Below are 27,027 nucleotides of genomic sequence, written 5' to 3'. Positions count from 1 at the left end.
TACGTAGTTACCTTCTTCAAAAGATCAGAGTTACCACAATATCAGCGAGAATAAAAAATAAACAGGTGTATACAGCGCAGAACTGTAGTCAATAGATCGTAGTACCCCGTTATTTTTGACATTCGCTAACAATACTATAGTTCTCATCTTCTGAAGAATGGCACTACGTGCCTGAAACAGGTACAGAAATAAACTTCCTTTTGTAAAACTTGTTGCTGATGTTACCAACAAATATACTTAAAATTTCTGAAGATGGATGAACTACTTCATGCACTGAGGTGACAAAAATCATGGGCTATCAATATGCACATGTTCAACTAGCGTTAGTATCATGTACGCAAGGCATCAAAGTGCAATGCATTGGCGGAACAACCATTTGTACTGAGGTTATTCACATGAAATGATTTCCGACGCCATTATGGGCGCTCGATTGGAATTAACAAAATAAGGACACGGAATGGTTAGGGAATTCATCAGTGTGCCGAAAGTATCTTACCACGGACACCGCAACAACCAAGGGCAGCGGCGTTTGTCAGTGCCAAAACAAAAGCAACACTGCGTAAAATAATCGCAGAAATCAGCGTGGGACGTAATGACGAACGTATACGTTATGAGGTGCGGTGAAATTTGGCGTTAATGGGCTATTTGCAGCAGACGACCGACGCGAGTGTATTTCCTAACAGCACGATATCGCCTCTAGCGCCTCTCCTAGGCTCTTGACCCTGTCGGTTGGACCGTAACGACTGCAAAACTTTGGCCAGCTTACATTAGTCCCAATTTCAGTTGGTAAGAACTGATAGTATTCAAATGTGACACTGACTCCATGAAGCCATAGACACAAGTTGTCAACTAGGCACTGCAGAAGCTAGTGGTTGCTCCATAATGGTGTGGGCTGTGTTTACATACAGTGGACTGAGTCCTCAAGTCAAACTCTACCGATCATTGACTGGATTATGTTTGGCTACTCGGAGACCATCTGCAGAAATTCTTTGGCATCATGTTCCCAAACAGCAATGGAATTTTTTTGGATGACAGTGCACAATATGACCGAGTCACAACTATTCGCGATTGGTTTGAAGAACATTCTGGACAGCTGGAGTCATTAATTTGGCAATCGACCGACAAGAATCCCATTGAACATTTATGGGACATAATCGACAGGTCAGTTAGTGCACATCATCCTGCACCGGCAACAGTTTCGCGATTGTGGACGGCTATAGAGGCAGTACGGTTCAGTCTTTCTGCAGAGAACTTCCAACGTTGAGTTGTCGCACTACGTTAGGAGAAAAGAGGTCCGATACGGTATTAAGAGGTATCCCAGGACTTTTGTCATCTAAGAGTATATCGTTGAGAAATTTTGCGCTATGAACTGTGTATGGTGGGAAGACTTCTCTGTCCGCACCCACTGCTGTCGTTACACTGATACTTGGCCGGTCGGGGCGGCCGAGCGGTTCTAGGCGCAACAGTCTGGAACCGCGCGGCCGCTAAGGTCGCAGGTTCGAATCCTGCCTCGGGCGTGGGTGTGTGTGATGTCCTTAGGTTAGTTAGGTTTAAGTACTCCTAAGTTCTAGGGGACTGATGACCCCAGAAGTTCAGTCCCATAGTGCTCAGAGCCATTTGAACCATTTGAAAACTGATACTTTACTTAGAATTATTCAACTCCTTTGAGAAAGTCTTGTTCATACCTTGCTTCACTATTACTTCATTTGCACAGGATCATCATATAAGCTGTTCTTGTCGTACTTTATAATCTTGGAGGGAAGAACACCATTCCAGGACACTTCAAAGTTCTTAAAATAATCACTCCCTGTTTCTAGGGTAACTGTTGCCCTTACCCTCTATATACTTTCACTTATTGTGACCGTTAATTCCTTACTTCTTTTGAGAAAACATATTACCCATCGCGACCAGGTCGATTGTCACATAATGTTTTATATTTTTTTTCAAACGGTCCTCCCCGATTAAGAGATGTCTGTTCGATATCCTTAACATCATTATTCCTCAAAAGATACCCCAAATTCGCACTACACCATGTTCTTCAAACCATACTATTTTCTTCACTATTGATAGTGCTGATTGGCCACTTATATTTTTATCTGTTCTTGAGTTTATTTTATGTTGTATGAGGTGTTACATCTTGTTCTGATGCTTTGTTAAGTGCTTAATTTTCCAGATCTGACAGCCTTCACAGCATTCAGAAGAAATTTCGGTTGTAGCTGGATTTTAGGGTTAGTAGTTGACGCTTCCTGTGAACATACATCTCACATTCTGGATTCGCCTTACAAAAGTGCAGTTTTGTAATTAGGTGTGCATAGTGTCTACATAGTACTAACAATGAACAAAACAATGAAACGGTAGCACTTGAGGTTGTTATATACTACCACTTACCAATTACAAACCGGAAGTATCTGATGTCAGCAGAACTGATGTACACTCCTGGAAATGGAAAAAAGAACACATTGACACCGGTGTGTCAGACCCACCATACTTGCTCCGGACACTGCGAGAGGGCTGTACAAGCAATGATCACACGCACGGCACAGCGGACACACCAGGAACCGCGGTGTTGGCCGTCGAATGGCGCTAGCTGCGCAGCATTTGTGCACCGCCGCCGTCAGTGTCAGCCAGTTTGCCGTGGCATACGGAGCTCCATCGCAGTCTTTAACACTGGTAGCATGCCGCGACAGCGTGGACGTGAACCGTATGTGCAGTTGACGGACTTTGAGCGAGGGCGTATAGTGGGCATGCGGGAGGCCGGGTGGACGTACCGCCGAATTGCTCAACACGTGGGGCGTGAGGTCTCCACAGTACATCGATGTTGGCGCCAGTGGTCGGCGGAAGGTGCACGTGCCCGTCGACCTGGGACCGGACCGCAGCGACGCACGGATGCACGCCAAGACCGTAGGATCCTACGCAGTGCCGTAGGGGACCGCACCGCCACTTCCCAGCAAATTAGGGACACTGTTGCTCCTGGGGTATCGGCGAGGACCATTCGCAACCGTCTCCATGAAGCTGGGCTACGGTCCCGCACACCGTTAGGCCGTCTTCCGCTCACGCCCCAACATCGTGCAGCCCGCCTCCAGTGGTGTCGCGACAGGCGTGAATGGAGGGACGAATGGAGACGTGTCATCTTCAGCGATGAGAGTCGCTTCTGCCTTGGTGCCAATGATGGTCGTATGCGTGTTTGGCGCCGTGCAGGTGAGCGCCACAATCAGGACTGCATACGACCGAGGCACACAGGGCCAACACCCGGCATCATGGTGTGGGGAGCGATCTCCTACACTGGCCGTACACCACTGGTGATCGTCGAGGGGACACTGAATAGTGCACGGTACATCCAAACCGTCATCGAACCCATCGTTCTACCATTCCTAGACCGGCAAGGGAACTTGCTGTTCCAACAGGACAATGCACGTCCGCATGTATCCCGTGCCACCCAACGTGCTCTAGAAGGTGTAAGTCAACTACCCTGGCCAGCAAGATCTCCGGATCTGTCCCCCATTGAGCATGTTTGGGACTGGATGAAGCGTCGTCTCACGCGGTCTGCACGTCCAGCACGAACGCTGGTCCAACTGAGGCGCCAGGTGGAAATGGCATGGCAAGCCGTTCCACAGGACTACATCCAGCATCTCTACGATCGTCTCCATGGGAGAATAGCAGCCTGCATTGCTGCGAAAGGTGGATATACACTGTACTAGTGCCGACATTGTGCATGCTCTGTTGCCTGTGTCTATGTGCCTGTGGTTCTGTCAGTGTGATCATGCGATGTATCTGACCCCAGGAATGTGTCAATAAAGTTTCCCCTTCCTGGGACAATGAATTCACGGTGTTCTTATTTCAATTTCCAGGAGTGTATTTCTTCTGTTTCCCATGGTTTCTTCGCAGCTACCTTCCTTGTACCTATGTTTTCCTTCCCAACTTCTGTGAGGGCCCTTTTTAGAGATGTCCATTCCTCTTCAACTGTACTGCCTACTGCGCAATTCCTTATTGCTGTATCTATAGCGTTAGAGAACTTCAAACGTATCTCGTCATTCCTTAGTACTTCCGTATCCCACTTCTTTGCGTATTTATTCTTCCTGACTAATGTCTTGAACTTCAGCTTACTCTTCATCACTACTATATTGTGATCTGAGTCTATATTTGCTCCTGGGTACGCCTTTCAATCCAGTATCTGATTTCGGAATCTCTGTCTGACCATGATGTAATCTAATTGAAATCTTCCCGTATCTCCCGGCCTTTTCCAAGTATACCTCCTCCTCTTGTGATTCTTGAACAGGGTATTCGCTATTACTAGCTGAAACTTGTTACAGAACTCAATGAGTCTTTCTCCTCTTTCATTCCTTGTCCCAAGCCCATATTCTCCTGTAACCTTTTCTTCTACTCCTTCCCCTACAACTGCATTCCAGTCGCCCATGACTATTAGATTTTCGTCCCCCTTTACATACTGCATTACCCTTTCAATATCCTCATACACTTTCTCTATCTGTTCATCTTCAGCTTGCGACGTCGGCATGTATACCTGAACTATCGTTGTCGATGTTGGTCTGCTGTCGGTTCTGATTAGAACAACCCGGTCACTGAACTGTTCACAGTAACACACTCTCTGCCCTACCTTCCCATTCATAACGAATCCTACACCTGTTATACCATTTTCTGCTGCTGTTGATATTACGCGATACTCATCTGACCAGAAATCCTTGTCTTCCTTCCACTTCACTTCACTGACCCCTACTATATCAAGATTGAGCCTTTGCATTTCCCTTTTCTGATTTTCAAGTGTCCCTACCACGTTCAAGCTTCTGACATTTCACGCCCCGACTCGTAGAACGTTATCCTTTCATTGATTATTCAATCTTTTTCTCATGGTAACCACGGCTTTCAGCCGTTCGCCGTACCAGCATAGCAAGGCCGTTTTGGTCAGTGTTACAAGGCCAGATCAGTCAATCATCCAGACTGTTGCACCTGCAACTACTGAAAAGGCTGCTGCCCCTCTTCAGGAACTACACGTTTGTCTGGCCTCTCAACAGATACCCCTCAGTTGTGGTTGCACCTACGGTACGGCTATCTGTATCGCTGAGGCACGCAAACCTCCCGACCTACGGCAAGGTCCATGGTTCATGGGAGGGCCAATGATCATAACGTGATTAAATTACTGTAGCTATCTCTGGCTACGAAATAATATTCGAAAAGAAACAACAGTTCTGCTGAGTTAATTGTCAAGTGAAACATTGATGGGCTCGGGAATTAAACTCTCTTCTTTGTTCTTGAGAATGGTACCAGGTATAAAAAACAATTGAAAGCTGTATCAAGTCAGGTTGCTACCTCTACTTATGATGTTTCACAGTTAATTAGAGAAGATAGGCACTGGTGTATCAAAAAAATTTACGAAAAAGACTGCACAAGAACACTGTGGCGGCACGAGACGGTGGGAAAATCATGAATGGGCAAAGAACCAAAAAGCAAAAGATTGCTATACTGGAAGTTGTATTACCCAATAAGAATTGCGATTACCCCATGAACAGTTGGACGTAAAAAATATGATCAAGGTGTGCATCGATGTGGGTCACTTCCGACGAGGCTTATCAAAAGTTCTGCACGTATGTTACTGCTTTTCTGAGTCAATGCGACATGCAACTCACAAAATGAATAAAGAGGTAACATAATGCTCGGCAAGGCGACAAGTACGCTCTGAGGAACTCATGTCCTGTCAGTGTAGACCGCGTTTGTATGATGTGCTCACCCTTCAGTGGCAGTACAGCCAGAAAACGTGCTAGTGAGGCCGTAGTTGTCTGCAAGATAGTCTGCATATTGGTAAAGAATGCTAAGGTAATCAATACGACGCTAACGAAAAGCCTAATCAAGTATGCGCCATATCCTTCTGTGCACACAGTCGGAAGGATGTCGGTTCAGATCCCCGTCCCAGTGGAACAGAAAGGGGAAACAGTCATCCACCGTACGGTGGCTTGTGGAATACGGATGCAGCTTTGTAGAACACACAAGAAAGAAACAGAAATAATCCGCTGTGCTGCAGAACCAACTCATTGACAATGCCTGACAGTTCGATTTTACAACACATATTGTATTCGTAAATTATCAAATACCTCAAAGAAAACAATCTATTGACGCATAACCAGACGGATTCAAAAACAAATCTATCTTCTGCAATGCAACTGGCTCTTAATTCATACAAAGCAATGAGTGCTGTAGACAGGGGATCTCAAATTGATTCTCTATTTTCTGACAACCAAAGGGTGTTTGCACCGTTCGTCATACACGTCTTAGAATAAGATTACGTGACGATGGGGCATCCACCAAGTTGCAGGAATGGATTCACGACTTCATGTCAGAAAGACCACAATTCGTACTAACTGACGGAAGGTATCGAGTGAAACAGAAGTGATATCTGGGGGTTATTAAGCCCTATGTTGTTCAAAATCTAAATAAACGATTTAGGAGAATATTTCGTCAGTCCTCTCAGACTGTTTGCAGATGATTCTGTCGTTTGCCGTCTAGTAAAATCAGCAGAAGATCAAAACTAGTTGCGGAGGGGTTTAAGAAGACATCCATTTCATAATAAATGTGACAGTTGATCCTACACAACAAAAAGTGTGACGTCCTCCACTTAAGTGACAAAAGAGGATCACGAAACATTTAGGTTACATTGCAAATCACACAAATTTAAATGCTGTAGTTTCAGCTTAATACCTAGGGATTAAAATTACCAATAACTTCAGTTGTAAACATTACACAGAAAATGTTGTGTGGAAGGCCAATCAAAGACTGCGTTTTATTGCCAGAACACTTTGAAGATGCAACGAATCCACTAAAGAGATAGCCGACACGACGCTTGTCTATCCTCTTCTGTATTCTGCTGCGCGGTACTGGATCCTTACCAGAAAGAAATGTCTAAGGACATCGAAAAAGTCTAAAGAAGGGCAACTCGTTCTGCAGTATCGCGAAATAGATGAAAGATATGATACGCTGATACGCAAGGTGGGGTGGCACTCATTAAAACGAAGGCTTTTTCGTTGCGGGGGGATATTTTCACGTAATTTCAATCTCTAACTTTCTCCTCCGGATGTGAAAATATGTTATTGGCTCCTACTTGCATTGGGAAAAAGGACCTTCGTAATGAAATAAGAGATATGAGAGCTCGCACGGAAATATTTAGGTGTTCATTTTTCCCACGTGCTATTCGAGAGTGGAACAGTCCAGATGTAACACGAAAGTAGTCTGCGAACTTTCTGCAAAGCAATTAAGTGTGAACCGCAGAGCAGTCGTGCAGTCGTAGAAGTAGCAAGTGCGAAAGATTCTCGGTGATGCTCGAAGAGACACACGTTCCATGGGAGACGTTCGCACCACGATGTGGGTTTCTGTTGAAATTCAGAAGGCATACGTTCTTGGAACAGCCAATCAATACATTGCTTCCTCCTACGCCTATCTCACGAACAGACCGTGAAGGTGAGATTGAGAGATTCGAGTTTGCACTGAGCCTTACGAACAAGCGTTTTTACCGCCCACGATTCGCTATTGGGAAAGAAAAGTAGATCTAAACTGATGTACCCTCCGACACGCATCGTATGGCGGCTTGTGGAATGTAGACGTATGTGTAGGTATATTCACTGGAAAGGTATTCTACGATAAACCAACAAATATAGCCAGGAACTCGACAGCGATGCTCCGTTTACCATAGATACGAAAATGCAAATCACCTCTACTGGGAAGACTGTGTAGTGCTGGAATAAATTTTGTAAACCTTATCATCCATAAAACTGTTTGCATGTGATATCCTGATGACAACAAACTGGCACTTTCCCGGGAGCGTATACTGTACGTGAGCAGGCGCAAAATTCACAGATTATCTGCGACCAGACGACAAATTCCAGACTGGTGCTTCACAGTGCAGCTTAGCAAACGCGATCGCGCTTATTTGTGTTTACGCAGAGCGACCGACAAGTCAAGCTTGTTTGCGTCCCGAGGTTATTGACACACAGCTACATGAACCGCCGCCAGAGTACAACGCCTGTACACGGGGCAACGGTGCTTCAGTGACATGAATTGTGAAATAACGCAACACTGTAGAAGAATTTGATAGATGTTTTGTTTTGCAGTTTGTCCGACAGAAAGCAGAATTTATGAAAAACGATCATCAGTCGTACCATTGAGTTACGCTGTTCCACAGTTATGCCGACATGGACAGAGTGGATTCAGCGTGAAAACGCATGCACTCGTGGTCCGCTCGTGCTCATTTGACTATCTCTTGACTAAGTGTGCCACTTTGTCTTAAAGTATTTCGTTCAATTGGTTCTCTACATTGACATACTGCTGGTACAGCAAAGGGAATCTAATCATGTCACAGCTCGGTAGGGTTGTTTAATCGAGAGAAATAACCGTATGTCATAAATGCTTTTTGGGAGCTAAGTTCACAAATCGGCAACCCAACCCAAGGTAAGGTAACTGTTTAAGCTAAACAGTCAAACCTACGCAAACTTCAAAGACCTGTCCATAGATGGTTTCGTCGGGGCACTGTTTATTGGGTAAAGCTTGGCTATTGAATCAGCATCTCCAGACAGTAATTTTTTCTTGTTACAAACGGCACAATACAAACAACACTGCAGTAATTTGCGAGGGCTAGCCACAAAGTTTTGATTAGCAAGTGGCTCTAAGCACTATGGAGTTAACATCTGAGGTCATCAGTCCCACAGACTTAGAACTACTTAAACCTAACTAACCTAAGGACATCACACACATTCATGTCCGAGGCAGGATTCGAACCTGCGACCGTAGCAGCAGCGCGGTTCTGGACTGAACGCCTAGAAACGCTCGGCCACATCGGCCGGCAAAGTTTTGGTTCTTACACCGAAAAAATAAATTTCGGCTATTAATTTTTTGTCTGTCTGCAGATATATATCAACAGTCATGATATACAAAGGTTGTTCAATACGTAAGCAACACTTTTCTTCTGTGTTTACTTCGTAGATTCTTACTTACATTGTGTGTGAGTTTCGTATAGGAGGTGTAATTGCGAGTTTTATTTACTGTAATCGTGAATTGAGGCAGGCTGTAGCGCAGTCGTTAGGCATTTGTTTTGTTCTGGTGCGTCAGTGGCACTTGTCTGTCTAGTAGGCTCTCAGAGACCAGTGTGGCCTGAGCTCCCAGTTGGTGCACATCGACAGCGCAGAAAGATACGTATATAGCTTCTTTTCTGTGTTTACTTCGTAGATTCTTACTTACATTGCGTGTGAGTTCCGTATAGGAGGTGTAATTTCGAGTTTGTTACTGCAATCGTAAATTCAGGCAGATTGTAGCGAAGTCGTTAGGCATTTGTACAGGTTAGTTCATACATTATTTGCGTGTTCCCCTTGCGATATCTAGGCACGGACTCGTGTTTTAGTAAATGTTGTTCAACATCGATTAAAATGGACAGGGACTGTGATTGCTGTGTTCGGATGAGGGCTGAGTTGGCATCCCTTCGCTCACAGCTGCAGGCGGTCGCGCAGCTTGAGACTGTTGCCAATGGGCACCACTGTGGGGAGCCGGACTTGGGTATCACGGGGATGTCAACCTTGTCCCGTCTGTCCCCAGATCGGTCTGCCGTTGTGGTTGCCCCGCTTGCTGCCCGCAGTGGGGCTGAGTCATCGCCTGTGGTTGATTGGGAGGTCGTTTCAAGGCGTGGCAGGCAGCGAAAGACGTTCCCGGAGGCTGATCAGAAAGCCTCCCCGGTGCGTCTGACAAACGGGTTTCAGGTAATGTCTCTGGCTGAGCCAGATGCACCTGCCTACCCAGTTTCAGAGGATGATTCTCAGCATCAAGGTCCGGGCAATCGCAGAGGGTGGGCTTATTGGTAGTTGGGAGCTCCAATGTTAGGCGCGTAATGGGGCCCCTTAGGGATATGGCGGCTAAGGAGGGGAAGAAATCCAGTGTGCACTCCGTGTGCATTCCGGGTGGAGTCATTCCTGATGTGGAAAGGGTCCTTCCGGATGCCATGAAGAGCACAGGGTGTAGCCAGCTCCAGGTGGTGGCACATGTCACACTAATGACGTGTGTCGCTTTGGATCTGAGGAAATTCTCTCTGGATTCCAGCGGCTGTCTGATTTGGTGAATGCTGCCGGTCTTGCTTACGAGATGAAGGCAGAGCTCACCATCTGCAGCATCGTTGACAGAAGCGACTGCGGACGTTTGGTGCAGGTCCGGGTGGAGGGTCTGAATCAGAGGCTCAGACGGTTTTGCGACCGTGTTGGCTGCAGATTCCTTGACTTGCGCCATAGGGTGGTGGGATTTCGGGTTCCGCTGAATAGGTCAGGAGCTCACTACACTCAGCTGGCGGCTACACGGGTAGCGGAGGCTGATTGGCGTGGACTGGGCGGTTTTTTAGGTTAGAAGGCCTCGGGAAGTACGGGGTGGGCTGCAATCTCAAAGGGCGCATGGCAAATACAGGACGTGCTTGGATCAAGGAACAGTCGGAATTGTAGTTGTAAATTTTTGTAGTTGTGTTGGGAAAGTCCCTGTGCTTCAAGCCGCTAATAGAAAGCACAGAAGCTGAAATCGTTATAGGTACAGAAAGCTGGCTAAAGCCTGAAATAAATTTGCAGAAATTTTTACGAAGTCTCAGACGGTGTTCAGGAAAGATAGATTAGGCAGAATTGGTGGTCGAGTGTTTGTGTCTGTCAGTAGTGGTTTATCTTGTACTGAAGTAGAAGTAGATACTCCGTGCGAATTGGTATGAGTGGAGGTTCTACTTAACAGCCGAACTAAGTTAATAATTGGCTCCTTCTACCGACCCCCAGACTCCGATGATATAGTTGCTGAACATTTCAGAGAAAATTTGAGTCTCGTAACAAATAAATACCCCATTCATACGATTATAGTTGGTAGGGACTTCAACCTTCCCTCGATGTGCTGGTAAAAATACTTGTTCAAAGCCGGTGGTAGGCAGAAAACATCTTCCGAGATTGTCCTAAATGCTTTCTCCGAAAATTATTTCGAGCAGTTAGTCCACAAACCCACACGAATTGTAAATGGTTGCGAAAACACACTTGACCTCTTAGCCACAAACAATCCAGAGCTAATAAAGAGCATCATCACTGATACAGGGATTAGTGATCACGAGGTTGTTGTAGCTAGGCTCAATACCATTTGATCCAAATCCACCAGAAACAAACGCAAAATAATTTTAATTAAAAAAGTGGATAAAGTGTCACTCGAAGCCTTCCTAAGAGACAATCTCCATTCCTTCCGAACTGACTATGCAAATGTAGACGAGATGTGGCTCAAATTCAAAGATATAGTAGCAACAGCAATTGAGAGATTCATACCTCATAAATTGGTAAGAGATGGAACTGATCCCCCATGGTACACAAAACAGGTCCGAACGCTGTTGCAGAGGCAACGGAAAAAGCATGCGAAGTTCAGAAGAATGCGAAATCCCGAAGATTGGCTAAAATTTACTGACGCGCGAAATTTGGCACGGACTTCAATGCGAGATGCCTTTAATAGGTTCCACAACGAAACATTGTCTCGAAATTTGGTAGAAAATCCGAAGAAATTATGGTCGTATGTAAAGTACACAAGCGGCAAGACGCAGTCAATACCTTCGCTGCGCAATGCCGATGGTACTGTTACCGACGACTGTGCCGCTAAAGCGGAGTTACTGAACGCAGTTTTCCGAAATTCCTTCACCAGGGAAGATGAATGGAATATTCGAGAATTTGAAACACGAACAGCTGCTAGCATGAGTTTCTTAGAAGTAGATACCTTAGGGGTTGCGAAGCAAAACAAATCGCTTGATACGGGCAAGGCTTCAGGTCCAGATTGTATACCGATTAGGTTCCTTTCAGATTACGCTGATACAATAGCTCCCTACTTAGCAATCACATACAACCGCTCGCTCACCGATAGATCTGTACCTACGGATTGGAAAATTGCGCAGGTCGCACCAGTGTTTAAGAAGGGTAGTAGGAGTAATCCATCGAACTACAGACCTATATCATTGACGTCGGTTTGCAGAAGGGTTTGGAGCATATACTGTATTTAAACATTATGAATCACCTCGAAGGGAACGATCTATTGATACGTAATCAGCATGGTTTCAGAAAACATCGTTCTTGTGCAACGGAGCTAGCTCTTTATTCGCACGAAGTAATGGCCGCTATCGACAGGGGATCTCAAGTTGATTCCGTATTTCTAGATTTCCGGAAAGCTTTTGATACCGTTCCTCACAAGTGACTTCTAATCCAGCTGCGGGCCTATGGGGTATCGTCTCAGTTGTGCGACTGGATTCGTGATTTCCTGTCAGGAAGGTTGCAGTTCGTAGTAATAGACGGCAAATCATCGAGTAAAACTGAAGTGATATCGGGTGTTCCCCAGGGAAGCGTCCTGGGACCTCTGCTGTTCCTGATCTATATAAATGACCTGGGTGACAATCTGAGCAGTTATCTTAGGTTGTTCGCAGATGATGCTGTAATTTACCCTCTACTAAGGTCATCCGAAGACCAGTATCTTTTGCAAAGCGATTTAGAAAAGATTGCTGTATGGTGTGGCAGGTGGCAGTTGACGCTAAATAACGAAAAGTGTGAGGTGATCCACATGAGTTCCAAAAGAAATCCGTTGGAATTCGATTACTCGATAAGAGACAGCTTACACTACACTCGTTCGTCCTCTGTTAGAATATTGCTACGCGGTGTGGGATCCTTAGTAGGTGGGATTGACGGAGGACATCGAAAGGGTGCAAAAAAGGGGAGCTCGTTTTGTATTACCACGTAATAGGGGAGAGAGTGTGGCAGATATGATACGCGAGTTGGGATGGAAGTCATTAAAGCAAAGACGTTTTTCGTCGCGGCGAGATCTATTTACGAAATTTCAGTCACCAACTTTCTCTTCCGAATGCAAAAATATTTTGTTGAGCCCAACCTACATAGGTAGGAATGATCATCAAAATAAAATAAGAGAAATCAGAGCTCGAACAGAAAGGTTTAGGTGTTCGTTTTTCACGCGGACTGTTCTGGAGTGGAATGGTAGAGAGGTAGTATGTTTGTGGTTCGATGAACCCTCTGCCAAGCACTTAAATGTGAACTGCAGAGTAATCATGTAGATGTAGATGTAGATGTGGAGTATGTTAGTTTTATCCAGGATTCCAGTACACCATGTTATTCCCCACTCCTTTTGCTACAAAATCCTATTTTTCATCTCCGTTCAATGCGACGGCTTCACACCATCTTACGGGAGGGCCTGTGTGCCCGCATTGTGCCACGTGCGTCAGTAATCTCTCCAACATCCACATACTGCTTCCCGCGGAGTACGTCCTTCATTAGACCGAACAGATGGAAGTTGGAAGGTGCGAGATCCTATCTGTAGGGTGAATGAGAAAGAACAGTCCGATGAAGTTTTGTGAGCTCCTCTCTGTTGCTTAGACTTGTGTGAGGCCGTGCCTTGTCATGGTGAAGTTCGTTTGTAAGTCGTTTCTTCAATTTCCTGAGGGTAGTACAACACACTTCCCAGTTGAACGTTGCACTATGACGGAGGACATCCAACAGAATAACCAGTTCAGCGTCCCAAAAATCGTCGCCATGACTTTATAGGCTGAAGGTGCGGCTTTGAACTTTTCTTCGGTGGAGAGGTTGACGGGTGCCATTCCATGGATTGCCGTTTTTTTCCAGTTAGTAGTGATGAACCCATAATTCACTGCCTGTAACGACGTTCGACAAAAAATTTTCACGATTAGCCTCGTAACGTGAAAACAATTCCGCGCAGATTCTCCTTCGATGATGTTTGTGGTCTTGTCTTAGGCGGCAAGATCCCAGCGACCAAACTTCTTTGTGTACCACAACTGGTAGACGAGTGTGTCAGCACGACAGAAACATCCAATTGTGCTGCGAGGTGTTTGATTGTGACCGTCTCGAGTGAGTGTGTCCGCACGTTCCAACTTTGCAGGACGGCCGGAAAGCAGGATATCTGACGGGTTTGTGCGACCTTGTTTGCGATGATGACAGACGCCTCGCCTCAACGTGATTTTTTCCACATCCAGGTGTCTGTAGACATTCTGCAAGCGCCTTTGAATATCTGCAATGCTATGGTTTTCCGCCAAAAGAAACCACAATGATAGTTCTCTGCTTGGAACGGATTTCAGTTACAGACGACATTTTAAAGGCTAATATGACTCCGACACCTATCGAAACTTCATTAAACTATAGAGACAGAAGCGTAAATATTCATGTCCCATTTTTTCTACCGGTAATGGCCGAGAAAAAAGTGTGTTGTACTACTTACTGAACGCCCCTTGTACATCAACGCGCTAAAGCAGCAAAGAAAGCAGCTACAGAAGCTAAAAGTATATGGTCCACTCAATTGTTGAAGTGGAATATGGTGCAGTAATTCACCTTTTGTGTTTAATGAAGAACAAGATTGCTACAACCCAAGCTGAAGCGTACGGCAGCAATGCACTACCATGTGACGAACTGCTTAGATGGCACAGATGTTTCCTATGTAGTCAAATAAAATTAAATTACGAAGACTAAGGTGGCAGATCTTTTCTCTGTGAAAAGGAGACGCCGATACCTTATTGTGACAGTGTGCTCTCTCCCGACGTACGTGTTTTCAGGGGTGCACTCGGCCCTGATAACGTTTTTATGGTTGACAATGGGCGACCGCATCGAACAGCGCAGATGGAGGAGTTGTTGGGACGAGAGGATATTCGTCAGATGGAATGTCCTGCCCGTTCCCCCGATTCAAATCCCACCAAACACGAGTGGGATCCATTGGGGAGACGAACTGCAACATGCCCAATTGCACCAACGTCCGTCCAGCAATTGCCACTGCGATCGTGGAGGAGTCGAACGAACTCCCACATGAACTCCTTACGATCCTAGTGCCCAACACCGAGGTCACATTGCCGCCCATGATGATCACATAGCTTAGTAAGAACCGTGTACTGCCTTTTTTAATGTCCAGGAGACCATCATAAATCGTAGTGACTTCAGTGCAGGAGCTATCTTTGAACGAAAGTTCAATTTCTGTTTGTTTCACTGTGTATTTGTTTCAGTTACCTTTGGTACTATACTAGAGCAGTTGTTTCTATTTATGGTCCAATTTTCATAGAGGTATGTTACTTGGCACTATGTACCACGCAAAAATTACTTTCGTTCTTAAGTTTTCCATACTGCTGAACAAATACATGAACGTGCGCATAAACACAAATAAAACAAAACCTCAAACAAAATGAAAACACAACTGAGCAAATACAAATTTCGCGAACTCCATTCGAAAACAAAACAATGAAACAAACGATTGTCAATACGTATCTGAAATAAAAATATGTAGTGAAAAGTGCGTACAAGCCACAGCCATTTGGCAACATTCAGAATTCACTAATGAATTCCAGAAGATCTCTGCATATATCCTGAACACAATCTGTAAGTAGCAAACTACATGAAATTTTATTCCAAACTGAAACCTCACGATACTTACAGATCACTCTAAACATAAAATAGCTAAAAATGACATCATAAAACGCCTTATGCTGATGTTTAACGTATACTTTATTGTACAACCGGCTGCACGTCAAAGACCATTATGCAGGAAAAGATCAATAGAAGATGATGATTGTATACTGTTGTAAAGATAAGAACAATACTTACAAATTTTCAACAACAGCAAAATTCACATTCATACTACAAAGAAACACAGTATCAGAAATATAGTTTTTATAAATAATTTTTGGTTAATGACTAAACCCAAAGTATGTCATCATGAGAAAGGAAGAAATAGCTCAGGCACTATCGCCAATAATTAGTAGAAACATTCACATTACCGGTTTCGTCTCCCGTATTCAGATACGACAGAAACCATCCAATAATTCCGTGATGCTCAAGAAGCACTGGTTACATACGCATTCAATATCATAAAACTGTACAAATAAATCAAAAAAGCAAATGTGACAGAGGAAATGGGGGGATAAAATAAGAGATTATTTTTTACGAAATGAAAGAATCATAAGAGTAAGATTAAAATTCGACAGGTGACACCTGACAGTTGTAGGAACTTATGCACCAGAAGAAAGGAGGAAGTAAGAAACAGATCTATATCACGAAGGACTTCAGAAACATCTAAATAGAACAGACAATGAGGACCATGTAGTTTTAGTGGTAGCTTTCTAATTCAATGTGCAAACGGGAAGATACGATAAATCAGAATCGATCAAAACTACGAGAATTCATAACATTTAACGAATTATGGGCAACAAACACCTTCTTTACATAATTTGCACGATGTTTACGTTTACCAATAGACACCAATAACTATCTATAAATTAGTTCCATTTTAATAGACTATCAAGTATATAGAGGCAGAAATATAAATACACTACCTTGTAAAATCAAAGTGCCAGCTATCGTCAGTATGAAAAACCAGTAAAAAAAGCGAAAATAAAGATGAAAACAATCAAAACAAGAAATTTAAGGTACATCTATCGTAAGAAGAGAGCTCAATAAATTTATTTTAGAAGAGACCCACACACCTGCTCAATCAAATGCTGTGCTAGTGAAGAATGGCCTCATATTCTAAACGCTATAAAATAGACAGAAAGCTAAGTATTAGGTGAAAAACGTAGAACCAGTCGGAAACGAATGAATAAAAAACCATAAATGATTAACAGGAAGCATATTATGAATACTTCGAGAAGGAATCATCAGAAGCTACAGAGAAATACCATGCGGAGAGAAATGAAGCAAAAATTGTGGTAATACGGGCCCACAGGACATCGTGGGGCGCGTTTATAAGCAGAGTTGAACATGATATCCATGGGAGACAAGAAATAGCACTGAAATTCATTAAGTAATTCAGCAAAGAAGAAGGGAGACAGTAAATCTCAATGTAATACAAACACCTGACGGGGTTATACACGGCAAAGAACTATGGTACAAATCAGGAATCAAAGAAGTAGGTATTAGAAACCGCACGGAAGAGACTATATAGATCGGACAAAATTGAAAACAGGCTTTAGAAAAATGAAAAATCTAAAATCTCCAGGATTCAGAACTGATAAAAAACTTAATTCTACTTTCATATTTAAGAATGCTACAGTTCTCCAACATGGAAAATAGCAAAGGTCATTTCAGTATGTAAGAAAGGCCAGTATTTTGAATATTGTTTGCAAAATCCACAGCAGAACAATAAATGAAAAGTTATGAAGTATCCCTAGTATAATTTTAATGGAGGAATAAGTAGGTTTCCGAAAGTGAAGATCGTGCATAGAATATGTCTTCGCACTCAAACGGATTATAGAAAAGACATGAGAACTTGATCTGGAAATCAATCTAGAATTTGTGAATTATGAAAAAGCATTCAGAAGATTTTACAGACATATGCTATGGGCCACAATGGAAAAAAAGATTAATCCTTAAACCTCAACTCGCAAAAAGCCTGTGTACGAACACCAAAGTTGGAAATGACAAGGGTAAAGACATAACACTTGAAACACAAACAAATCAAGGAATAAAACAAGAGTGTGGGTTGTTGCCAGTATTACTCGCTATCTATGTAGAGGACATGATCAGAGAATAGAAAAGAGGTAGAACACCACCAGGTATAAATATCTGCACGAACAAAATTGTTAACGTAATGTGGATGATCAAGTTGTCATACGAGACAGCAAAGATAAATTACGAGTGGCATTACATAAACTAAATGGGATAAGCGCAAGCTACAGTTTGACTACATTGATAAGTAAAACCAAAGCCATGGTCTTTTCAGGTATTCACCAAGTACGAACAAAAACAGTCCTCAGTACTAAACTGATAGAACACGTAACCCAATTCAAATATTTAGGATGTGACATGTACATTGAAGCTACGAATGTACAGAGAAAACTAATACTTACCACGGTACATGTTGAACAATAAATAGAAAACTTACGGGTACAACAAAGAAAGATACACGACTGTCATTTTATAAAGTCTAGTAAGTTCCCATTTTATTGTATGAGACGGAAAGTTGAACTCTGATAAATAAAAATTTACGGCAGCTAGAAACGTAAAAAATTAAATTGATTAGGTATATGATAGGCTGCACTAGGGAGGACAAAATTAGAAACTAAGTAATAGGGGAAGTATTACGTATGCATCCAAGAACTCAAAAGCAAGTCAATACGAAGCAAAATGAAGAGAACATGCCACTACAGAGATTCCGAAACTAACAGCGGATTGTAAACCATGGGGCAAGAGAAGTGTGGGAGGACCGAGAGAGAGATTATTAGATCGAAACAGGTCCTAGGTCTAAAACTGCAATGGCAGAAAAAGGAGGAGGAGAAGGAGAAGAAGAAACAAATCGATAAGTTTTGAATGCTGCATGAAGTCACCCGGCAAAAGAGCAAATCTGTCGATTTTTACAATAGGAACGGAGAATATACGGCACTGTGGGCTGGTAGTCCCAAGGAGTTATTCAGCCACCTCACCGGAAGAGATTTCCTTCGCTCCCACGCTAAGGCTCCTTTCCACTATTTGTTTGATAGTTGTATCTTAATTATACCTATTGACTGTAGGTGACTGTGACGGGTGATATACAAATTCGTTGATGAGACACCAGAAATCTTCGCATGTGATACTGTGATAATGAAGTATTTACAGATTTGTTTGAACTGTCAGACAAGGATGGAGATGACTCAGTTGATGGCACATGGTCTTTGGTCATGTGTCCGGAACGATTTTACGCAATGGCAGCTTCTTGGGACAGGAAGTAAGAGAGAGAGAGAGAGAGAGAGAGAGACCAGTAAGTTCAAACTCGACGAAGAAGGCAGCAGAGACATCGTCAGTCAAGGACTCGTGCAGACTCGATCTTCCCTGGAAACTTAACACAGAGAAATCCTTCTGTTGTTGCTGCGGGATGAGTGTCACTACGACACCACTTGCATTGGTATCGTGAGAGGAGACAGTGTACGAGGACGTCTGCAACCAACCGCCGAAGAAAGGGCACCGGTTTTCGAGACAGAACAAGATATCATTCGTAGACGAACAATGTTACAGACAAGACTTATCATTAGGCACAGCTCGACCCAAAACAAGAATAACCAATAGCATTTTACGGCATTCGAATCTGGTCATGTGACGCTGATCTCTTCCTGCTTCGGAGCCTCCACATTCAGTTGTTACCATATTATGTATGTTACGGCACTATGACGTTTCGAGGCATTGAAGCATTGAAGGTTTATCACAAACGTCGCTCTTGTACGATTTGTTATAAATAAATGACTGTTAAGGCTACATCAGCGGTAAAAAACCTTTTTGGAAATAGGAAGAGAAACAACAAGAAGGCCGTATTTGAATATGAGCGACGTGGTCTTGTGGTTAGAGATATGAGGCTACGCTGTTGCTGGAAGTAGGTTCATGTCCTGATAAATATTCTCTCAGAAATGAATGTCTTCGCTTTTGCGATATCAGTCTGATTAAAAAACGAAAGATGAAGCTGTAAGTGAAACGACCAACAATGTTGTTTAAGTTCTAGATTTTTACAAATAATTTGCTGTTTATTCCGATTATGTAGCAATTTCCGAGGATGTGTATCGGCAGGAACCTAAGAGAGCAGCTAAAATGGCAAGAGTGAAACAAGCAGAATCGTATTCCTAGTCTTGCTTGTGGGAAGTACTTTGTTGTTTATTCCGAATAGCCGGCAGGAGTGGCCGAGCGGTTCTAGGCGCTTCAATCTGGAACCGCGCGACCGATACTGTCGCTGGTTCGAATCCTGCCTCGGGCATGTATGTGTGTGATGTCTTTAGGTTAGTTAGGTTTAAGTAGTTCTAAGTTCTAGGGGACTGAAGACCCCAGCTGCTAAGTCCCATAGTGCTCAGAGCCATTTGAACCATATTTTTATTCAGAATATGTCCCAATTTCCGAGGGTGCCCAGCTTATCATAAATATTTATTTGTAATCGAATCATTAACAACACCTCCGTAAATCCAGGGGTCAAGACGAAGATCGAATGTCGCAACAAGTGATAATGAATTGCCTGCAAAATAGAGATTGGATATTGCTGTTACGGTGTCCGACTATCAATTGTTTCATAATTTCCATACTTCTGTTTTACGTCTCGCTAAATGATCATTTAAAGACGAAATAAATACTTAATTGTTGCAAGCAATAATATTCGCCAAGACAACTATACAGTACTCTGACTGCTACAAAGGACAAAGTTTTCGGCTGATATTTACAGTACCACAAAGTTCCAAAAGCAGAAGCCAGCGACATGAGCCCTCAAGCACTGTAAATATGGACCAAGTTTTACATCCCTATGCTTTTCCAAAAAAACAACTACAGTGACGAACTGATGGACTATACTATTCCATGAATCATTTTCTGATAAATTGATCCACAATGTTTTACATGTGAACGTTCAGCTTTTGTCTGCCACTGCGCTCACAGAAAACCAAAGTTAAAAACATCTGCGTGTGAGTGCACAGAAGTTCATCCGAAAGGAAGCAATCCTATTGGCTCTCGTCACCTAGAAATGCAATTGGTTATTCACGTTTCGGGTCGAGCTGTCCCTGACAATAAGTGAGACGTGTCGTGCGGCAGCCTCCATGATGAATGAGCGAGCCCCTGTTTCCGCCGCCGTGTCCGTGTGCCACAGGGCTACTGTCGCCGCAGCAACCCATGTAGCAGTATGCGGGTCAACTTTCCGTCTGTAGCAACACCCTGACGCAATCGTTCCTCTGTTTTCTCCCACACTCAGTGCTTGAGCACTGAAAAGGTTTGGCTTCATAAGTCTGGCAAATTTCTATGAAAGAATGGAACATTTTTGTTGCACCTTCACAGTTGGTAAGTTGGATTATTCCAAGATACGTTTGAAGAATTTCAACAGCGTACAGCTTATTGCTGACTGCCGTCTCAGCTGGTCAGTGTGCTTACTGCCATTGTAAATGGGAAAAAACAAGTTTCGTGCTATTATCAAACATATTCATTTGAAGGGTGGACTGCCACAAAAGCAGAACATAATTGGATGAAGTTTACACCGACTCTGCGCCATTATTTAAGACCATTTACTTTTGGATTAATGAATGTACACGTGTTCGGACAAGCACTGAAGCACAGATGAACTCCGGCCGTCCAACTGAGGTCACCACAAAGGAAACGAGTGACAAAATCCATAATATGGTAAAGTAAGACCTCCGAATAAAAATTCGTTAGAACGTTGAAACTGTACGCATCTCAACACAGCGAGTGCATAACATCCTGCACCGAGAATTGCTATGAAGAAGCTTTGTGCGAGGTGGATTCCGCGACTGCTGACTGTCGACCAAAAGCGCATCCAGCACAGCATTTCAGTACAATATCAGACTATGTTTTGTCGCAATCCCAAGACTTTTTTCTTCGATTTGAGACTATTGATGAAAGCTGGATCCATCATTATTCTCCAGGGTTAAACCGGTAGCCAATACAAGGAAGAAAGGCTGGTGAAAGTGAATCGAAGGAAGCAAAGACCATTTTGTCACTTGTTAAGATGGTGGTTACTGTTTTTGGGATTTCAAAGGAATAATTCTCATAGTTTACTTGAAAAAAATGAAGAACCACAACTGGTTCCAATTGTGCTACGTTGTTAGTTTATTTGAAAATTGTGTTGGATGAAAAAAGACCAAGGACTTTCATGAAATGGGCTTTGAATTGATTCTTCATCCACCCTATTCACCAGCATTAGCCCCAAGTGAATTCTTCCTGTTCCCTAATTTGAAACTCTGGTTTGCCGGGAAGGATGCGATGAGGAAGCGAAAGTTGCATTGAACGAGTATTTTGCAGACTTCGACAGAACCTATTTTTAAAATGAGATGCAAATGTTGAAGGAGCTCAGGACGAAGTGTGTATTTGTCAAGTAGACTACGACTAGAAGTAATGTTAGTTGATTACGAAGCGAACATTTTTTGTTGCTTTTATACCAGACTTATCAAAAAACGTGTGTGAAATCTTACGAGACTTAGCTACTAAGGTCATCAGTCCCTAAGCTTACACACTACTTAACCTAAATTATTCTAAGGACAAACACACACACCCATGCCCGAGGGAGGATTCGAACCTCCGCCGGGACAAGACTTAACAAACCACTCTCTTGGCAGTTTGCAGATAAACTCCTCGTCTGCAGCAAAACCAAGACTCAATCTTTCCTCTATTTTCTCCCACACTCATCGGATTTTCATTACAGCTTTCCATTCCATTAAGAACATACGCCGTTTTTACAAGAACATCAGTGTTTAAATTCTTTGACATGGCCAGTCCAAGAAATAGACTGTATTTTGCTACCCCCCGCCATATTGAAATTCTGGAATTGATCCACGGCCATAATTATTTCCAAACCTGCATATAGGGTTGAACCGATGTCCACTGATTCAGAGCGTTTCTATTTCGGTTAAGCTCCGCAGTTATTCTTCCGGAGTAATCGTACGGTTACACTAATATGGCGATTGTATTTTATGGATCAATTTCAGCCATACAGGAACAGTCGGTAGTATGAGTAACTAATTGATCTCAGGTGCAGAGCGACAGTGGTAATAACACAGTGGGTGTATAGCATGGCATCATGTTTGTGTCGCATCATGATCAGAGAGGAGGAAAAGGGCTAAAACTGGTGTCGGCATATAGTGTAATCTTCTCGAAAATCGCGAATAGTACTGCTGGGGTTAACGACATCCTCCTCCGAAGGACAGATGGCGATCAACAGTTCCATATGCCTTAACTCCGTGACACATTGCGAATACTTTGGTATTTTGTGCAGGTCATGGACGTAAATAAACTTTACGTTCCACTTTGTTTCACTTTCCAGTCAAATACTGGCGTTGAAAATTCCTTCTACCACCAGTATTCCGACCGGTCACATTCGAACCGAGTGCCCCCGAGGTAGGCGTGCCTTGATGACCTCGGCTACGGAACTTGGTCATCATCGTGAGAAACTTCTTTCTGCTAACCTTTTATGGTTATAACTTAGTCCATTTTCTGTTCCTTTTATAAACATTATATTCCTGGTATATTCAGCTAATTTTCTATGCTTCGAAAACATTCCAAATTTCAAAGGAACGTCTTGACGCTATTAATACAAAAGTGAGTGTATAAACAGCATATATCACGTAGGATGCAATTACTGTCTCGCCTTCCGCATATGAATGAGCGACATAATGATGCCATTTAGAATAGATGGAACTAGGGAAGTTCCAAACGCACAGGCATCAGAGAAAACTGTCCAAGCTATGATTACAAACCACACTAATTATTTTCATTTCCTTGGAAATAAACTTTCGAAATAAGCAATGACTTCTCGTAACAGTTCAAAGATCAACTATGTGTTAGTTGATAGACAATCCTATGCTGCCGCCGTACATTCTTCCTATAGTGCGACCGACACGAAGTTTGTGGAAGCTCTCATGCCTTCCCCCCGCCCCCCCCCCCCCCGCCCTCACCTCTCCATCCCCTGCTACTGTCCTTGCTTTCCTTAATGCGCGCTAGCTTCCCGCGACCACGCCCACTACTATCACCCAAGGCACTTAACTCTTGGCAGTGCTACAACATCAAAGGCAACGTACAGACATCATATATCACGTAGAAAGCAATTACTGTCTCGACTTCTTCATATAAATAACCGACATGGTCATTCCAGAATAAATGGACTGAGAAGTTCCAGATACACAGGCTTTATTCCAATAGAGAGCAACAGAGGTGTTTCAGTATTACATCGTCAGTACTCATTTCTGAGGTTTCCTTTATTGCCTACGTCTTTTCCCATTTGTCTTATTTAATAATCTTTCATCGCCAAGCTGCTACAATTCTGATTACATACTACAGCTGTCAGTATTTTTCTGTCGTTTCATTTGCAGCTTTTCTTCATGATGCTGCAGTTTCTAAAGTGGGAGCATAGTTATGTTCTAACTGTAACACCACACCAGTATTAGACAACCATTAATGTCCAGTGTAGGGATGAAGGATGAAGCTGCTTCAAATGAATATTACCATTAATTAAAGTATCTCCAGAAATAAGAAAGTAGCAACTACTGTTATAAAATGTTTACAACAAACAACTTATTTGTTGCTGGTAATAGAAACACTCCAGTTTTGTTTAGTAGCTATCTATCAGTCAGTGCTGAGTGCACGTGAATAGTGGGGCAAGTGCAGCACACTCCATTCTGTATTGTTGAGATCCAAGTTGGCGGCCACAGATGTGTCAACACCGCATTGACCTCATGGCCAGAAATTCAAGTTTTGTTATGAAAATAAGTCAACTGGGCTACCTCTACTAAGCTAACTCCTCATCCCCTGTCACCTCCACATCCCCCTCTACACTGGTCCCACATCTGGAAAGTGATGGGAAAGGGACTCAGTATGTGATGGGCTGTCGGATAGAATGGATGAAATCTTTATTGTGCTGTCCTCATTATTTCATCATCATCATGAAAAGTGGCGAAATTGGGCTGAGAAAAGGTTAGGAATTTGTACTCCTCATCCCCTGTCACCTCCACATCCCCCTCTACACTGGTCCCACATCTGGAAAGTGATGGGAAAGGGACTCAGTATGTGATGGGCTGTCGGATAGAATGGATGAAATCTGTATTGTGTTTCCTCATTATTTCATCATCATCATGAAAAGTGGCGAAATTGGGCTGAGAAAAGGTTAGGAATTTGTACGGGCGCTGATAACCGCGCAGTTGAGCGCCCAACAAAACCAAACATCATCATCATCATCACATCTTTATTGTCTATTCAGTGCCGTATATTGTTTATGGAAACAATCTGAGTTGCCACTGTTGGGACAGGTAGCAGTAGTTCCATCCAGTGTGTTCATCTTGAGGTCTGGAGACTAACTAACCTAGTTCACAACACAACCACCCCCAGAGGGCATTGTTGGCCCTCCCTCTCCCCTCCTCTTTCCCTCTCTCTCCTCTACCATGACGTAATTCAAGAAGTTGTTCAGGGAAGAAATGGCAGGGGAATTCACTGAGTCTGTATAGAGCTGCTGGACTGGGGGGACCTCATAACAGTAGGCTAATACAGCGTGCCAAATGAATGTTTACAGAATTTTTAAGAATGTTGTTTATTCGCAAAATACCTCGAAATTGAGGTTGGTGTATAAACAATAAATTGAACGTTAAACAATTGTGGAAATTTATTTATAATTCTAATAGTACAAGGAACCACGTAATTACACTGTCCATTATACATACTGTATAGAAAAAACATTCTCATACGTGCTCTAAAAAGATCGCGCCAGGTTCTGGCACACTTGTGGAACCTCCCATCTTTATACAGGCTTCCTCCCTCAGACACTTCACGTACTTTTGTGGGAAATAGAATCCGAAACCGATATCAGCTGCAATATCTGATTTTACTCGCCGAAAAGACTATATTCGGAAGACGAAATAAATATCTCTGTAACTCTAGATATGACGCCTTCCACTTTTAAAGTTTTAACTGTTTGTTTGAAGCCACTGCCAGAGAGAGAAAAGTTCCTGATTCCTACAACTGATGTGGTGTTCATCACTTTTCTGAAGCGCTGAGTGGGCTTACATTATATCGCTGCAGGAGTCAGGGATGTTAAGACTATTATTTTTTATTTTATTCACTTCTCGAAGCACACTGTGCTTAAGCACAGATGGATAAACCAGAACAATGATATATCTGCAAGTACATGATATATTTCGAATCCCACAACAGATCGAGGAAAAAAACACGAACAGAATTCGAAGCACTGTCCTATAGACGATAAATGGTTTGAACTTTCAGTGAATTTACGATTTCCTACTACAACAGCTGGTGGGGAGAGAGCACCCCACCTTTTCACCTTTTCAAACCAGAGGAGGATGGTCTGTTTTGACTTGTCTCTGCACACTCGAACAAAGAAGACATCACGTGACTCTCTGAACTCACAGAACTTTCTGTGGATGCCTTTGCCCAGTCTTGTTTGAGTCTATACTGGCTCCCACGCCCCACACAAAGGATGTCTTGTGACTCTGTGGCATCACAGAACTTGGTGTGAGTGGAGCATTCTGATTGGTTCTCACTGAATTTACCAGCCAAATGCCTGCTGTCGGTATGGGAGCACTGTCTGTCACTTTCTGAAGATGGAAAAAATTACTAGAATTTCAGCGGCAAACTATTTTGTACAGATCGAAAACATACAGCACACATCTGATCATATTAATTCGGAGCACCCTTTCCTTCTACATTTTAAAAACCATAATCGTGTTCTTCTTATGGTTGCTGTACCAGACGGCCTGATACAGTGGAAGATGTGTTCTGAGAATATACGTCTGATGCACTATGATACCTGAAAGTGAAAAATCTGCTGCGGAAAGAACAGAAAAGAGGGTATCGCAGCGTCTCATGCGTGATGTTATAGAAATGTGCTGAAAATTGAGCTGATAAGAATTCTCAGCAGAATCGATGGCGAACGAAATACATGTAAAACATTGACTAGAAAAGAGGACAAGATGACAGAACATATGTTACGACATTACTGTAACAAACTGCCAATGTGAGGGCAGTTTCTCCTACAAGCACTACTTCTACGTAATGTTATTTATGTTTCTATTTATTGTTTTCTAACATGTGGAGCCTGTTCCTTTAATTCAACTGAAAGATATCGCAAAATTTTTGAGGTTTTCGTGGGCATATGTTGACGTATTTCCTGTCGGCACCTGTCCGGGTCCTTGCGCCGACGATGTTAAACAAACGTCGGATGATGATCACAGCACCAAAGTGAACAAACACCTCTAAGATACTCATTTGATGTAAATTGAAGGTGAAAAGAGGGAGAAAGGGAAGGAAAGGAATGGGAAGGAATTATTAACGTCAGCTGCATCGGGTGTTTATGCGGAATTAGTGGCGACAAGTGAAAATACGTGCCAGACCAGGATTCGTGTCCTGAATCTCCTGCTTACTTGACAGACACTTTAAGCACTCCATCCGAACATAGTGTTCATATCAGCTGCGCGGAATATCCCATCACATCTCTCGGCGACCCACATTCGCACGTAGCGCCACCTATTCGCGTCCTACGTACTCGTTACTT

Source organism: Schistocerca cancellata, chromosome 5 (assembly GCF_023864275.1).
Source record: "Schistocerca cancellata isolate TAMUIC-IGC-003103 chromosome 5, iqSchCanc2.1, whole genome shotgun sequence".
Classification (NCBI taxonomy): Eukaryota; Metazoa; Arthropoda; class Insecta; order Orthoptera; family Acrididae; genus Schistocerca; species Schistocerca cancellata.
Note: the sequence above shows the minus strand (reverse complement) of the source record.